This window comes from Cydia fagiglandana, chromosome 7 (genome assembly GCF_963556715.1).
Source record: "Cydia fagiglandana chromosome 7, ilCydFagi1.1, whole genome shotgun sequence".
Taxonomy (NCBI): Eukaryota; Metazoa; Arthropoda; class Insecta; order Lepidoptera; family Tortricidae; genus Cydia; species Cydia fagiglandana.
This window is the reverse complement of record NC_085938.1, coordinates 6,250,865-6,269,653: the sequence shown is the minus strand read 5'-3', so window position 1 is coordinate 6,269,653 and position 18,789 is coordinate 6,250,865. Positions and strand designations below refer to the sequence as shown.

At 37.9% G+C, this 18,789-nt stretch overlaps 1 protein-coding gene and 1 long non-coding RNA gene across 2 annotated transcripts in view; one reads left to right on the top strand and one right to left on the bottom strand.

Moving 5' to 3' along the window:
• LOC134665795 (uncharacterized) overlaps positions 1-18,789 on the bottom strand; it is a 247,023-nt gene that overhangs the window by 201,017 nt on the left and 27,217 nt on the right. The window lies entirely within an intron of this gene.
• LOC134665790 (uncharacterized) overlaps positions 9,669-18,789 on the top strand; it is a 115,103-nt gene continuing 105,982 nt past the window's right edge. Inside the window, exon 1 of the mRNA XM_063522775.1 lies at positions 9,669-10,037. The gene's annotated coding sequence lies outside the window, so the exon portion shown is untranslated. The remainder of the gene's footprint in view (positions 10,038-18,789) is intronic.

The following is an 18,789-nucleotide window of genomic DNA, read 5'->3' as shown; positions in this document are numbered from 1 at the left end:
GTAAAACAACGGTCTAACGTTTTAGTTGCGTGCGGTGCGGAAGCGACAAAGAATACCCTGTTTGTCTAGTTCACATTAGTGTAACAGGCTTCCGGAGCGCCCCCGCGCGGCCGCGGCCGTGCCGGCTGCTACGGATGTCACCGCCCCTAAACACCCAACACCCCGCAACTTTGACATTCGACTATATACAGAAACGACCCACAATTGTTTATGTTTCCTCGGCCAAGTAGTTCCTTACTTCTATCCATTGAGAAAATATCTAGCTCGGCTTAGCGTCGTAGTCACGTCCTGAACAATACAATTTTGTGTTCAAGGCGGGCGACGTTAAATATAAATCCAGATTTACGTCATTGGATAGCGGGTAAGTGTAACTGTGTATCGAACAGAGACTGTCTGAGATCGGAGCAAGAAGCAATAAAACGCGTGAGGCATGTGAGGTCCGCGTCCGAACGAAAGGACGAAGTATATAAAAAACGTAACGAGGATGTAGACAGTTGGAGCGTCCTCCCCCGCCCATTAATCTGCTTTATTATAAACACAGAGAAGCCAGAATCGTAAACACGCTTTAATGTACACTCTTGCGCTTAAACACTTTTATTATGGCTACAAAATATTTGTTAATCGCCCACGTTGCTTATTATGGCCGATTAAGTTGAATTAATTACGTGGGAAAAAAGATACGTACCTACTTACCTACTCAACTAAACTCGGATTAAAATGATTAAAAATATATATTGTTTGTGAGGAGTAACTGTATGGAGTACGACGAAGTGCGCCTTTCGTTGCTATCGAGCAGTTTTTTTTGTAAATAACAATTTCTTCGACTCTTGATACAGTTAAAATCAAAACAACGAGTTCATAATGTTGCCAGGGAGTACGGTACCTACCTACTTTTTAAAATTGTGTATTGTTTATTTGTTTAAGACGCGTTTACTTTGGCGCATCCTATTCTGCTCCTGTGAAGCCCCGGATAAACGTGTCCTCGCTCATGTCAGTCGTGTCACGTATATATTCTCGATATTTTATCATACTCGTATTCTTTTTTCAGTCGCGCTATAACAAATAAGATTACTGATAGGTGGGTACCCACTGAGAAGCGTCATAATCCTTTACAGCATTGTTCGAATACACAAAAGAAAAATGTTATTTGTCATAAATAACTATTCAAATCCGATCGTGATGGGTTCTTTATTTGTTATTATGGTTCGATAGAATACTATCGCATGTTACTATTTGGCCAGTAGCCGATGTGTCATTGTTCTCCCCGGGGTGGGTGTTGCGAGCGTCGGGAAAAATAACTCATTTGCAGCACGTGCCGACGACCGGGAAGAGTAATGGTTTATTAATTTTTGTCCGATAGGATTACTTTGTCAGCAAAGTCTTGTCAGCAGGGCGGTTTAAATTTGTAGAATTTGAAAGGCAACAATATTCGGGCGTGACTTACATTCAATCACCGCATTTTGCGTGCTCGCTTTTATCGTATACTGCATGCAAATAGTGCATTAAGTCCGATTTATTTAATCGTATCTAATCTATTTCAGCTATCTTATAGTTAGTTCGTTATGTTGTAATGTAATCTACACGAAATCCAAACCTCATTCCTACTAACATCATTCACACAAATCATTCTTGCAAATTCGTTTAAAGCAGAACGTACTTATAACTTCGATGGTCTTTTATACTTGTACTTATATACTTTTCATACTTGGGTAAGGAGATTGCTTGTTATTTGCTCTGCATTTGTGCAGTATTTTTGAGTTTTCTGTATAATCGCATTTTAGGGCGTTACCTACTAGGGCGACATAAAGTTTGTAATAAAAACCAGCATTACCATTATTAGTATGTCGGTATACATACCTACGGAAGAAAAAAACAGCAGACCGGCTGCTACACCCTACTTGTTTACGTTATTAAGAATATTAGGATATTCAAAATTCAAAGTTTCGTGAAATTGATTAATATCAATAGTTGTAATAGTAGGTATAGTCTATGATGCAACTTACGAGGTAACATAACATTAGTTACACGCTCGGAATGGCGGAATGCTCACGAAATTCATGAGTTCGCGTATCACTAGCATGAATATCTGTGACAATGTATTCGAACTACAAACATAAACTTCCTACTTACGTTAGAGGTAGTCATGTGCAGGGTTTATCCAGGGTCCTGTGTGTGTTCTTGTCTTCTTAAGTGCTCTTTTTTACGACGAAAAAGAGCACGGCAATAGAATAGGCACATAAGCAGATGAATTCAATACATTTTTTCTTAATTTTTTACATGCTTTTACTTAACCTACCCTGTTAGTTCATATGTATGTCAGTTAGGAAGGTCAAATCTTGGAAGCAAAATTTACGATTTACGATTAAGCTAAAATTTTGCATATATTTGTAAATTGGATGACAATGCAATATTATGATGACATGAATCTGATATGATGACGAAGACAGGAGGTGGCCATGAGAACTCTGTGATAAAACAACACAAACTAATTGTGTTTGGGGTTGTTACAATTTTTTCTAATATTTATAAACATGGTTCAGCTTCCGTAACTTTGGCCGAATCTCCTGTTTTTGTTTGATGAATTCAGCCCGTAACGCACATATTCCCGGAAGGCTCATTTGAATTTTACTATCCTTTAATCTTATTTATAAATCGCTATATTTAGCTATCGCTCATAATCCGTCAGATAAAATTATAAATAGAACTGATAGATAATGACGAACATTCGAACAGTTACCCTTGTCGGCACCCACGCTTTCCCCCAGCGAGTTTAAACACATCCATGTTTCGCCATTTGTGAAATAACAGAGCAGCGAGATCTCGTTCGTTGAGCCCATTATCAATGGGATTATTTCACTCGAAACATAATACAATTTGATCTACAGTAGATCAGGTAGATGTGCCGTGTGGTGGCCGGCTTTAGAATAGCGCCAACCTTCACATAGGATAGGGTGTCGTACGAGGCGACTAAGTCCACAAACGAAGCAAGAAGCTATTTCGTCACAGGGGAGATGGTCCTCTTAGCATTGTTTTGCAATCCATCTAGGAGAAGGATACTCCAAAATAAAACCCGGAATGGAGTTTCCGTAAGGTGCGAGTAGGGTCCAACCTGAAATATGCGGCAGATTCCTGCAGCTGACCTGTCTCCACACGTATTGGCTCGCCTTTCCTGTGGCATAAGACAGTGACGCCGAGAGGGTAATGCAGGTGCTGGGCATCCCTGCGTTTCCTTAATTCCGTCCCAGGCGGTGTAATGTATGTTACACCATAAATCGTCTGCAATAGACGTAAAGGCCAATGATGAGATCAGGCTACAATTTTCTATATTTTTTATAAGTGGATTTGCAATAGGTATAACTATTGTTAGTTCTTTTTGTAATTTTTATTATAACTATTATCTAAAATATTCTACAAGACAAATACATTACTTGTGTTCTAGAATATTATAAATCTGTGTTGGCTGATAAAAATATATTCTTAATTATATGACGGTTCCCACTTTAACTGGCTTTGGTGCTTTTTTGGGCTGGTCATGTCTGCCGCATGCCGAATGACTTATGGGCCAAGATAACCACGGAATGGGTGCCCCATGAGTCGAACCGGAGATGCGGCAGACCTCGTCGGCGATGGCGGGATAACTTAGACTCCTTTTTGAGAGACTGGCCAGATACAGCTCAAAATCGGGAAGAATGGAAGAAGAGGGGGGAGGCCTTTGCCCAGCAGTGGGACACAATGGGCTCGTAATAATAATATGACGGTTAAAATGAACAGCAACATTATGTCTAAATTGCTTGACTTTAATAAAAAAGGGTAATTAGATTCTGCTGAACCAGTTAAAGGTTCTTTATTACCTCCAAATTTAATATACAGGGTGATTCATGAGACGTGAGCAGGACTAATCCTGCACACTCAGTAACTGATAATTGATCGATCACTGTCGTATTTAGGTGAAACAACCACACTTATTCCTATTTTTCAACTTTTTGGTGAGAGCAAATTTAATTCTCTACAATCATGGTCACCCTACAAGACCTAATTAATAAACATAAAACCTCTTTTACGAAGAAAATAAAATGTCAAACCTGAGTGAGATACGAGATGACATTCAATTTGACACACAATATCGATAGTTTAGTATTCTAATGTTAGGGTGACCATCCATGTCATAAATAAATTAATAACTTTTTTTTTCAACACGGCTAGAAAATTAACGTTAACCTCACTAATACTGATAGGAAACAGTTGCTTATAATTTACGAAATGCGCAGTGTTAGTCCTGCTCACGTCTCATGAATCACCCTGTATATGATAATTACAAAAAAGGATACAAATTAAACTATAAACTTAAAAAAACAAACCGTTACCTGCCGTTCCTGGTGCAAAGGTGCTCGTGATGCAAGTAGCATTTCTACGCTGGATCACCACGGACAGCCTTTGCACAAGGAACGACTCGGAGCAGGAGCCCTCCCCTTTCTGTCTGAGTCGACGTCCTAAATCGCATGTGATGCGTTTCGCGTCGGCTGACCAGCAACCCGCCGTTTCTACAGAGAAAGGGATGACTATGTAGCCAGGGGAGAGAGGAGCATATTTTTGACGCTTTATCACAAAAGGCATAAGGTCCACCGATGGACAAATTGTGTTGCTGTTAGTACGTTATGATTTATTATTTGAGAAAATTTAATTTCAACGATAAACTGCATAAAGTAAATGTCAGTCATGTTCAAATTCGTGGTTACTATAAGTGCGTCAAGCAAATCTTGTCAGTAGCAATGTAAAGCAAACTAAAGTAGGGCAACACTCAAAGAGTAGTATTGCGCTAAGAAAAGCAGCAATGTACAATGTACATCGAACCAAAACTTTTTTCCGCCGAGTGCGCCCTATTACGTACGTCAATTCAAATTGTCAGTTGCGGATTCTCTATTGAAAATGTTTAAAATTGTTATTAATAGGTATGGACGGACAATTTAAAAGCGGTGTGTGTTGTTGATAAAAATGATTAACTAATTTAAAGATCTCAAAATAAAATTAGAAGTGGACTATGCCGGTAAACAAGAATGTATGATTAAAATCATTGCTTCAGCAGGTAGATGTCCTACTGGATTTTAATATTTTTTTAGATTCCTCAGTTGGCGCTGTAGGCATTGTAGGCACCTTAGCTTTGATTAAGCACAATTTTATTTAATATATTAATATTTAATGGTAACTCAGCAGAAATATCTCTTGAATTAGAATCGATGCCGAACGTAAACAATGATGATGGGTGTCATTCGCGATCCACAGATAAAACACAGATGACACGCAATTTTCGAATTATTCGAACACAGTGTTGCTAACCCACGATTTTTCAAATTTGCCGCCGTTTGCTACTGACAAGATTTGCTTTTTTTTATGATACTTAATTCTCTTTATTTAAAACCATAAACATAATACTTACATTGGATACAATATTAAAACTAAAGTTAAACTAGAAATAAAATAAAAATACAAACTATAAAATATACTTACCTACAAAAAACCAAACTATAAAAAGAACACCCCGTCCAACAGGTCGGACTGCGGCATGGACCCTATGACACTGGCGGCATTACCTCTCTGTATCGCAAGGGAAATACGTTGAGAGAGGTACGCACCAGCCCTGGGGTCCCCTGTGGTGTCAACCAGCCGCGCCGATAGTGCTCCTCTAAATGTTTTCATGTCGGCTGACCAGGGACCCAAAGTCTCAACCGCGAGCGCCGCAAACTCATAGTCGTTGAGCAACGTCGAGTATTTGCGGCGCTTGAGAACTTGGGCCTGGTCAGCCGCAGCGCCGGCCCGAATGCGGGTCCCCTGAATGTGGGATTGCGCAAAGGTGTCGACACATGTTGCGTCCCACACCAGGGCCCTTCCTAACTTCCACGGCACCAACGTGGCTCCGTCGGGACGCTTGCCGTCGTCCCTCGCCATGCCCACGGGTTCTAAAACCGCAGGCACAGATACGGTGGCAAGCGCGCGACGGACAAGATCTTTAATCGTGCTGTGGCGGAATATTCGGCCGGCGCTTCTTGAACATGAGAGGCCATGGCGGCCCAACTGGTCCACATCCTTGCCGCAGACGCACGTATGGGGAACACATATTCTGGATCCAAGCCTCAAGCATATTGCTATCCTTAAGCTACTTGGATCCAGAACAGTGCCGACCTGTCGAGATGGTAGAGCTTTTAACCAGTGGCCTGACTCGGGGACCGAAACGGCCAGGATGCGCGCACGCTCAGAATCGTCCGGGCTTTGTTCGATGAGTGAGGCGTGGGCTAACTTTAGACGTGAGGAGTCCCAGTCCCGTTGACAGTGACGGGCAACTGGGATGTCCGCACTCGGGCATGACTCACACCAGGCCTCCCTGGCCTCCGTCAGGTTCGCTATCTCATCGTCAGGTATCGAAGACTGGTTTAAAATAATACCAACGAGAGATAGCGAGCCGTATACAGAGGCCAGAAAAGCGGGTAGAGCCGAACTGGCCGTAGTGCGAACGCCCAGTCCACCAAGTCTTATGGGGAGAGCCGCTTGGGTCCATGAACAAGTGTCGAGATGAATGTTGAGAGTTTTGGAAAGAGTTGCCTGGAGGGAGGAGTCGATAGAAGACAGGATGGACGGAAATTTCCAAATTGGGCAACTGCGGAGTAAATACATGAATTTGGGTGTAAATAAGCAAAAAGATTTGCTTGACCCAGACTACATCATTTAACATGTGCATAAATGATGCACATGTTACGTGTTTATTTATGCGATGTGCATAAATAGGTATGTTAAAATACATAATTTTGTCGAATTAACATGTGCAAATGTAAACAACCATGATGTGCATTTATGTCCGTGATCCTTCTGTTTCCTTGACTTGTGTTATAGTAATGCATGTCAGTTTCAGCGTGATTGAATCTCTCCGGTTTGCGGCAGATACTGAAGCCTCTATTAAAACGGCTTTAGTTATCACTTGCTAATGGAGAATTTACTTGTTAAATTCACTTTATTTAATAGTTTTGACGTCAAAAGTAATAGTTTTGACTTAATTATAATAATTTAAAGAATAATATTAGGTACAATGTAAGTTGCTTATAAAACTTTTTTTAATCGGTCACCTTGTTACTATTCGACTAGCTGCAGTTGCTTCTTCTTTTTTTAAGACCACTTTTTGCCACACAAGCATACGGCCCGCCTGATGGTAAGCAGTCACCGAAGCCTATGGACGCCTGCAACTCGAGAGGTGTTACATGTGCGTTGCCGACCATGTAAAAGCCTTCGTTATCTTGTCATCTTACTCGCTCAAGCACACAATAAGATTTGTACATTCTAACAATGATAGCCGTTATATTGTCTAGTTGTCTACAGAGTACCGGCCTGTCAAGACCACTGCCAAACAACGTAGCGGGTATTATATATTGCTGCGACCTAGATTAAATCATTATATTATTTACTTCTTAATAACGTCGGAGTAAATGTGCTTTGTTTTTCTTTTAGTTGGCTATACAAGCTTTTTTCCCCTCTACATACGCTACCTCCTCACAGAAAGGACTTTCATTTACAGAGGCAGTAGACATTTTTAATTCGGACTTCACACGGTATTGAAGTTGGAAAATTTCCACATTTTTCATTTGGATTTATCAAAATGAACTTACATCTGTACAAAAACTGGAAATGTGAAAGTGCTTAAAGCGTGAATCCTTTCGAGTTAAGCCAAATTAAAACACTTTTAAGTAACCAAAAGCAGGGATATTATTATAGGTACTGTACTACATCTTGGAGAAGATGAAAGTATTTTTTTTTATATACTTAAACTGCATATACCTATTTTACTTTATGTGAGGTTAGCGACCGGCGATTACGGTTCATTTAGATTTATTATGTAGTTTTTAAATACCCGGTGTGTGTTTAAACGTTTAGGTACATTTGACCTATTTTCTGATTTTTGTCGAAACCGAAAATGTACAGACGTAGATAACCTACGTGTTAAATGATAATGCAATATTCGAACTTCCCAATATATTTTAACACACGAGTACCTATACGACAGAAAACTTGATGGATTTTCATAATTTAGCACAAATTTTTTTTTGCGCAAAAAACAAGAATAATACTTTTTTTTTATTTACAATTTATTTATTTACACATTACACACTATACACTTACAGAGCGCTGGTAGCTTAGCGGTAAGAGCGTGCGACTTGCAATCCGGAGGTCGCGGGTTCAATCCCCGGCTCGTACCAATGAGTTTTTCGGGACTTATGTACGAAATATCATTTGATATTTACCAGTCGCTTTTCGGTGAAGGAAAACATCGTGAGGAAACCTGCATACATCTGCGAAGAAATTCAAAGGTGTATGTGAAGTCCCCAATCCGCATTGGGCTAGCGTGGGGACTATAGCCTATGTCTATATACTATGTGCCCAGCAGTGGGACGTATATAGGGTGAATTATTATTATTTATTTACCCTTTATTGCACAGTAAAAAATATAAAGGCGGAGTACCAACAAATAACCTTACGCCACTGCTTTTAGAGTGTCGAATGTATCTTACTGACGACGATTTTCACGTTAAATCTGATTGTGTGGGCTTAAACCGGAAGTCGACGCCGGGCGATATGAATTTGCATAATTATCCCAAACCCCAAATTACAGACAAGTTAAATGAAAATATGTAATTTTGAACGACTAATCTCGTTAACGCTAATGTAATAAGTCAACAACAATAATAACATTAGAATGTTTTTTCGTTAGGAATGGAAATAAAAAAAAATCTTATTATTATTTGATTGCATATACTTCGACAATACAGTCACAGGAACAGATGTGCCGCACCTCCGATCTCCGACGGCGCACAGACCTCTTCTTCTTAATAAACTGTCGCTGCAACAATCATCTGTCAAGATGCTGTGGCTACTGATGTTGATGCATATGATTATTAACTCTGTAATGTAATCTGACCCATTCCTTAAGATGATTTAGTTTGGAATGAAAAGTTGGTGGAATTTAGGAAGACTGAGGCAATTTGGATCAATGGAGGAATATAATATTTTTTTCGATACGATTCGGTGAAACTTTTGTTCAGTGAGTTCGGATCCATCTCTGAAGCACTGAGCGAACGGCCGTGTGTGCACGGGATCGCGGATATTATTATTAGTGAATTGTTTTTTTTAACAATAAAAGTAATCGATGTGTTCGATTTAAAATAAAATTACGCACTTTTATCATAATTTAAAAAAGCGCTATGATTTTTCAAAACTCTTCTGGCTGAACGCACTGCACCTTAAGATTGAGAGCTAAAAGGCTAGCAAGCAGCGTCTTGCATTGGCACTGTTCTCGGTTTTTCGGTAGTTTCGGTAAAAGTTATGAGACTTATGCTGCTTTCTTTACACACACAAGTAGCCTACCTTGTATCTAAATAACTTAGGTTTTATAAAACTAATAGAAATAATAACATTAGCTAACTTTAGCCTCCCTCAATCCAATTTTCATTCTATTCACTCAAACGTAACTTCAAACGACATAAATCTGAGTTAAAAGTTAATTTCGTCAATCCGGATAATTCCTCATGGTTTAATCAGACTAAGTTGGGTGTAATTAATGTTCACTAAGGCCACACAATCTAGGAAAGCTTCGGCTTAGCCGGCTACGGGGCTACGGAACCGGGGTCCGTGCACAGCTGGGGCGGGCGGCGCGCGGCCGCGGGGCCTCAGGCCTCAGTACCATGGGGGCGGCCGGTCGGTCTCTACGCTCCGCACACTGTCGCGCGGTAATTACGACTCGCGTCTCCAAACTGTCAACAACTCTGTCAAACAAGTGATAGTCTTCGAACCTAATTAAGTTCGGGCACGTAGGCCTTCTCGGTATTAATTACAATTCTAAGACTGTGTAAGTGATTTTGTTTGACGCGCTTAAAGTTGATGCCGTGAAAAGTTTGTTTCGGAGTTGAGTGTTTATCAGATGGTAACGATATTTAGTTCAGGATTCTAATAAATTTCATCGTATTTAAATTATTAAAAATATTGTGTTTGCCAATGACTGTGTAAGTAATATTGAAGTGTAAGGTTTTTGTATTTTTTCCATATGACTAAAGCGGTGGTAGTAACGAATCCGTTAAAAAATCTATTTGTAATAGGAATTGGAAGTGTTCACCTGCATACATAAGAGATTTCTTTTATTTGCATTTTAAATTTAGATAATTACTTACCCTTATTCATAAAATTTTACGAGCCTAATTTAGTTCAATTATATTTTATACCTTTTACAAATACATAGGTCAAAATGACAGATAAAGACAAACGATTCATAGCTAATACAGGCTTGTAATTCATTTATGAATAACGCCATAGAATTACTTTAAAAAAATCACGCCTAGAGTAAAAAAAAAAATACATTTACATCAGTTAGATGTCATTCTGATATCAATATACGTCCGAATTGGCTTGTAAGACTATTTACGACTACCTACGTTCATAATGTAAGCCAAAACTGTTGAATAACCATATTGCCTCATCGTGTTATAAATTTAAACCAGAAGTGATGAGTTGTACCATTTGTAACCACGTTTATTCACAGATTATTTCAGTTATGACAGCTCATTTAAAGACGTAAAATATTGTATCAGGTGCGCCGTGATCACTCTCCAGCGCAGTAACATACTTTTCGTATTCACCATACACTGAATTTGATGAGATTTTTTGGACGTAAAAGATGACTCACGCTATACTCTGTATCTTTAGGTATTTAAATAAAAGTAAACAAATAATTTGTACATTTTCGGGTAAGTTATAAACTTACAACATTTATTGGGTAACCAAGTAATTACAAAACTACCTGGATCTGTTACCGAACGACCTGACTTTAACCTACATTACTTATTTGAGTATGTAATATTTTCATCGACCCTTAAAGATGGCTGATCGGTGATAACGTGGTGCTTTCCATAGGAAAAGGAACCACCAGAAGCTCCGGCCCGGCCCAGGCCCAGTCTAGCGTGAGTTTTTAATACTTTCCAAAATGGCAGCCACATTAATCAATCGAACATTCAATCATCAATCGAAAATAAAATCTAATATCGATCGATTGAATAAATGTTACTTAACTATGTAGCTAGCCTGGCGGTGGTCGGTGAACATCAATCAAGCTCAACAGACAGTTTAGTTTAAATTAATCGCACTAACAGTTGACTACGAATAAAACAACATTCTATACAAACTAACAAATCAATCTCAATTAATTTTCTAATTCAATCTGTCTGCTGTCTGGTCTGGGTCTGTAATTTGTTTATCTTAATTTAATCAAATTATTTGGTTTACTTCAGCTGAACGCCAGCGCACCCGATGCATAGACGAATACATAAATAAAGTCTAAGGGAAAAACGTGCCTCGGATATCAAGAAAAAGTGATTCTCGAATAGATGGCGCTACACCTTTGGCCTATGCTCGGCTAAATGGCGTTGACACCGTTTGATATTTAACAATTTTAACACATATCAGTGAAAGTCCATGAGTCAGTCCTATGGCGTTCTAAAAAAAACATTTATCCGTAGGTATATATATAAATTTTTTGATATTGTTATATATTCATTTTTAGTTGTAATCGTTTGTCGATAGATGGCAGTATGGCATATTCATTTTTAGTTTTAATCGTTTGTCGATAGATGGCAGTATATTTACTGTGTCTACAAGTTTTACTATGGCAGTAACCCTCTATACTACTCTCTCTGCTACCAATAATGTCAAATCTCAAAATAGTTATTTGTTCGTTAGCCTAGTTTTAAATTTTCAGTCGTAAAACTGTAATATAGACGCGCCTTAGTTCTCGAATGTAGCCGACGTCGCCGGCGGCGAGGGAGGAATGGGGCTACACCGCACATGTACTAGTTGAACACGATTTCAGTAACATTGTCTTAAAATTCCGCCTTTTTAGGGTTCCGTACCTACAAAGGAAAAAACGGAACCCTTATAGGATCACTCGTGCGTCTGACTGTTGCCTGTCTGTCACAGCCTCTTTTCTCGGAAACTACTGGACCAATTAAGTTGAAAGGTACATGTAAATTAGTGACCCAAAGATGCACATGTTTTTTTATAATTTTATAATACATAGGTTCGAAGTTATTTAAGAAAATAGCCAAAAAATGACCATTCCCCCCTTTATATCCGAAACTACTGGGTCTAAAATTTTGAAAAAATACACAAAATAGTTGTTGTCACAAAATGACAGGAAACCTATTAGAAATGTGCAGTCAAGCGTGAGTCAGACTTATGTACAATAGGAACCCTAGAACGCGAGTCTGACTCGCACTTGGCCGGTTTTTAGGGTTCCGTACCCAAAGGGTAAAACGGGACCCTATTACTAAGACTTCGCTGTCCGTCCGTCCGTCCGTCCGTCCGTCCGTCCGTCTGTCACCAGGCTGTATCTCACGAACCGTGATAGCTAGACAGTTGAAATTTTCACAGATGATGTATTTCTGTTGCCGCTATAACAACAAATACTAAAAACAGAATAAAATAAAGATTTAAATGGGGCTCCCATACAACAAACGTGATTTTTGACCAAAGTTAAGCAACGTCGGGAGGGGTCAGTACTTGGATGGGTGACCGTTTTCTTTTTGTTTTTTTTTTTGCATTATGGTACGGAACCCTTCGTGCGCGAGTCCGACTCACACTTGCCCGGTTTTCTATATATTCTGGTAGTGGTGGTGGTCGGTGGTGGTCCGTTGGCTCGTTGGGTGGATAACATTCGGAAAATCGCAGGGCACTTTTAGATGAGACTAGCTCAGGACCGGGATAAGTAGAGTACACGAAGAGAGACCTATGCTCAGCAGTGGGCGTCTGAAGGCTAGAATGATGATGATGATGCTGGTAAGATTTTATACCTGACTACATTATCTTGTATGGATAATGCAAACAAACTGATATTTGTAACACTAATGTACAGAAAAAAAATCCCCGCTGCCTGATACTGTTTCGAGACACTGACAGCTACCTTTTGCATTGTTCCAAGACTATTTCATTTTACTAGAGTTATTTGCACCCTGTTCGCATAACTAATCAATGGTAACTCTAGATATTGTTTGCTGATGATTTGCGTATTCTTATACAGTTTGGTTAACGTGTTCTGATTGTTTGTCTGTTTCTAATTGGAATCTGATCTTAGAGCATTTAGTAATTGGAGACGTCATGGCTGTCATTTTTTGTACAAAACAGTCTGTCGATTTTTGCGGGGGAGGGGACGTCAAATTTATTTGCTATTTCTACATAATTTCTACGTAACGTACTAAAGATAAAAGATAAAGATAAAAATCAATTTATTCAAGTAGGATCTGTTGGATCGCCTTTGCATCGTCAATGTCTACATTTTATGTTAAACATGCACAGTTACAATAAATTTAATTAAAAGGAGTCAATAATTTAGAAGGAAATGTCAAAAAAAAAAATCGCAAATAAGAATAAATACATTACAATTTGGAAATGATGAAAGGTAAAGTACCTACTTAATACTAAACTAAAAATTAAAACATGCAAAAATGCGATTACCTAATGGTAGTTATGTCATTGTGTATTTACAATAATTTAATCTCATGCAACATCAGAATATATAAAAATTATAAATTATACCTACCTAGTTGTACAATGGCTGAATCAGCAATGTGCATCGTCAAAAATAAAATCATAAGCGCAATAATCAAATAATCTAACATAAATAGGTACATAATTGAATTTTCAATAATTTCCAAAACAAACAGGAGAAGAAGTTTAGGTACATAACAACAGTTATTTAAAGGTCTAATTTCTATAACTATAATTAATCACTAAGCCTCATGCAGTCGTTCTTATTTTGGTTCAATTTAGGCCAAGCAGTTTTATCGTTAAGGTACTCTTCGACACTGTAGTATCCTTTTTTCATTAAGGAGGTTTTTAAATATTTTTTTAAATATTTTTTTAAAGTGAGCATTGGCAAATTAAGCACCTCTTTGGGCAATTTGTTATAAAATAATATACATTGCCCCAAAAATGATTTATATATTTTACGCACACGAAACTTGTGCATTGCAATTTTATGCTTATGTCTAGAACTACTCATTTTCTTAAACGAATCTATGTGCTTTAGAGCATAAACAATACACTCGTAAATATATTGAGATGCTGTTGTTAGGATATTTATTTCTTTAAATCGGGCTCTTAATGATTCTCGAGACCCCATCTTGTAAATAGACCGGATGGCTCTTTTTTGTAGAACAAATATTGTTTGTATATCCGCTGCCTTACCCCACAGTAAAATTCCATATGCCATTAAACTATGAAATTGGCTGAAATACACTAAACGTGCCGTCTCTACGTCAGTCAACTGCCTTATTTTCCTAACTGCAAAAGCTGCAGAACTTAATTTACTAGCTAATGACGATATGTGAGGACTCCACTGCAAATTTGTGTCCAAAGTTAAACCTAAGAAGATGGTTTTATCTACTAACTCCAAGCGGTCTCCATTCAAATGAACATTTATATTTTTGTCAAGCTTAACATTAGGTAATGTGAATCGCATGCACTTGGTTTTTTGGGGATTAAGTAGCAGGTTGTTCCTTGTAAACCAGTTTAAAACTTTCGAAAGAATATCATTGATGCTATCGTAATCAGTTGTATTTCTATTCACTTTAAAAATTAAAGATGTATCGTCTGCAAATAGAACAATTTTGCAACAGTTTTCGACAATGGAGGGTAAATCATTAATATAAACTAAAAAAAGAAAAGGCCCTAAAATAGAGCCTTGAGGCACTCCTAATTTGACAGGCGCTCCGCTAGATTGTGTTCTATTTATGACTACTGTTTGAGACCTATAACTAAGATATGATGAAATTAATTTTAAAGCATTTGCAGACAACCCGTAGTGCTTCAGTTTTAATAGAAGAGTACAATGTTCAACGCAGTCAAACGCCTTTGAAAGGTCGCAAAATACGCCTATTGCGTCGCAAGAATCCTCCCATATGCTATAAATATATTTAATAAGTTCTGAAGCAGCATCAGTTGTAGAACATCCCTTCCTGAATCCAAACTGTTGGCAGTGAAATAGATCATTGGCTTTAAAATAACTCTGTAACTGTTCCAGCATAATTTTTTCAAAGATTTTACTCAAGGCGGGCAGAATTGATATAGGACGAAAGTTTGTTACATTGTTTCTTTCGCCTGATTTGTATAAAGGTACAACTTTGCTTATTTTCATTAAGTCTGGAAACACTCCCTGTTTCACACAACCATTAAAAATATATGTTAAATAAGGAGAAAGTACATCAATTACGCTATCAAGAATTTTCACAGATGTTCCCCACAAGTCTTCGGTACTTTTTTTCTTAATTGTTTTAAAATGTTTGATTAATGTAAAGGGGTCAACGGTATTAAAATCGAAGATATTATTACATTCATTAACACTTGAGCACATCAGAGCTTCAGCCTGCGCAGATGATGACTTAAGAGCCTTAGTAGTGTTAGTTGCTATATTTGAGAAGAACTCTTCAAATGTCGTTGCCACTGCAAAATCTGAATTTATGACTTTACCGTTGCTAAGTAGGTTAAACTCACACTTTTTTCCCTTACATTTACCACTTTCACTATTAATGATTTTCCAAGTCATCTTCGTTTTATTATCCGATCTTAACAGCTGAGATTTAATATAATTTGATTTTGCGGCAGTACAAACTTTTTTAAAGATACGTGAATACGATTTAACATACTCGATAAAATTCTCGTTTTTATTATATTCTCTCATGCCATATAGCTCATAAAGCCTATCTCTACTTTTGCGTATCCCCGCAGTAGCCCAATCACTAAACTTCTTAGTTTTGCATCCCGAAGTTGTTTTTAGCTTAAATATTCCATTAAAATTTTCAATTATTACATCCAAGAGAAGTCGGTATGCTTCGTTACAGTCGTTGTGGGAAAAGGATACTGATGGTAAAATACTTTGAATAACATTTTTAAATTTATCTAGTTTACTATCTGTTATAGGTCTATATGTTATTGACTGTCTTGTATTTTCAACTGTACTTTGGATCGTAATCATTTGCCCGCAGTGGTCTGAATTAAAACAATTAAGAAGTTTTTTGTTGAGATAGTTACAGTTGCAAAATATATTGTCTAGACATGTGGCACTAGTTGTTGAGACTCGCGTTGGCTCAAGGAACACATTACTTAGATTAAATGAGTGAAATAAACTCACTAACCTAACGCTAAATCCTGTCGGATCCAACAAGTCGACATTGAAGTCCCCACATACTATAATATGTTTTCTACATTTAGAAGCTACATTTAACGCGTTCTCCATTGCCGATTCAAATATACAGTAATTTCCCGATGGTGGTCTATAAGCACAAATAATTACGTACTGCACTAATTCGACACAGGAGATTTCAACTACTTGTTCAACAGAGAATTTGGTTATGTCCTTACGTTCTTTAGATTTTATGTCAGATTTTACAATAATAAGAGATCCTCCATGAATGGCGTTTTTCCTAGTAAAATAACTAATTAAGTCAAAATTAACAAAATTAAAAGTGAACTGCGTATCTTTCAGCCAATGTTCCGTAATGCACATCACATGTATATCAGAGCTATCTAAGAATAAGCCTATTTCTACTTCCTTGCTGGAAAACCCTCGAATATTTTGGTGCACAAAATTAATGTTCGTGGGTTTTTCCATTGTCCTACATTTTAGTTTAAATTTGATTTATTTGGGTGGATTTGTGAGGTAGTTTTGGTGCTAATAGTATTCAGAGACATAATTTTTTGATTGAGAGAGTGTGGCTCTAAATTGTAAGCAAGTAGCTCAGTCAATAGTATTTTACTTTTTTTTGTCACGTAAAACTCATCAGAAATATTGAATTCTTCTTTGATTTTATTTATGTCAAAAAAATGATAATTTTTATTAAGGCAAATGGCATTGTACATAAGTGTATTTATCTGAGAAATCTTATAATTATATTCGTATGGTAAAAACCGGGAGTATGGCAGAGCGCACAGAATTATTTTACCTATGCCACAATTTTCAATAATATTTAATGTCTGAATTAATTTTGCTACACCTGTTCTATTTACTCGATGACTATTACCCAATAGAATTACGAGAGTAGTTCCCTTATCAAACTTATCTTTTAAAATCATTTCACATATTTGATCCAAGTTTGCATTATGATGACAATTGTTTATTATATTATGACTCAGTCTATAATTTAACAATGCACCAAGACCAACACCAATTTGGTCTGAATATATAACAGTCCTTGTCCGGGTATCTTTCCTAGAAAGCTCAGTGGGTGTAATGGCTTCATTTCGAGATTCCTGTTGAATATAAGAGGAAGTAGGAATCTGAATATTCAACTCATTGCTTTTAAAAGGCATCGACCGGAATGTATCTTCGTTTTCAGGCAGCCGTGAGTCCGTGTATAGGTTGAGCGGCGTGGAATCAGGTGGCGGTGACATTGTAGAGGTATCTGTAGAATCATCATATTCGGGAACCTCGGAAACCTCAGATGGTGATGCCAATAAATGGATATCGGAGCTCACGTCCTCATGAAGGCCGGCGCTAGCGCGGCAAGGTCTTGGTCGGCGGCGCCTCCGGCGACGGCGACGTTTGATCGTATTGACTTTATCGTTCTTTGTTAACTCGACACAAGCTGCCGTGCGTTCATTTGAACAGGTGGAAAGGCCACTCAATTCTGTCAACTCCACCACCTCCACTTGTGTGAATTTGTCAACTTTATCAGGATGCATGTCCTTTTTATTACTCTCCTCTATGTCCAGTTGGTTTTCCAATACCCACTCAGTTAGTTCGCGGTTTTGTTGACTCAACTGCGTGAGTTCTGCTGCAGCGGTCGATAATTCGTATATTTGTTCATTTGCAGAGTCCAGTTGTACAGTCAGGGCCTCCAGCTCGATTTCCTGGTTTTGTATTTTTGTCCTTAATTCTAACGATTCCTTTTTCAGGGTAATATATTTTTTACTTATTTTACATATTCTTATATTATTTCTAATCTGTGATATAAACCTTTTTTTTTTCACAATCTTTATAAATGGTTTGGGCTTTAACTTATTTCTTTTTTCTGTGGCACCTATACTAGTAGAACGACACGAGGCGGGAAATGGTGACAACTCCTGAGACAATGATAAAGTATGAGCCCAGTCGTTCTCCTTGACCTCTACTAAATAGCCAGTCCATACAAAATATTGCACAATTGTGGAAGGTTTTTGGCAGAGTGGTAAGCTTTTAAAGGTGACTCCAGTTATTAAATGCTCAAAGAATCTAATTAAATTCGATTCGTCGTCTGCATGATAGAAACGAAAAGGATTTAAAAGAATTGAGAGAAGAGTGCATTAGTAGCTCAAGAGTGGCGAAGCTGCCGCGCAAACAACAGAAATGCAGGGAATGCTACAAGGAACAGATATACAAAGCAGTGTTGCTTTGTATAGCTTTGCAATTGTGTAATTGCATTCGAAAAAAATAATGTCTCTCCTTTTATTATTAATTATTTTCTTGTAAACCTATGAAGAAAATAATTTTACATTACAGTCTCTACTTACAAAGTTACATTAATTTTGAGGTTGTAAAAATATGTCAGAAAAGGGGATAAAGTCGTCACATAACTTTTGAGCCGTAAATCGTACACTTTTGTACGTGACTCCTCAGTCCACGCAAAAGCTTTTACGCCACAAAGTGCTCAAAGTCTCGCCGGGCAAGGCTTTTTAATTGACAAATTGCTTAACAGATGGCTGGGTATTCATTAAATAGTTTGGAAGTGTGGTTAT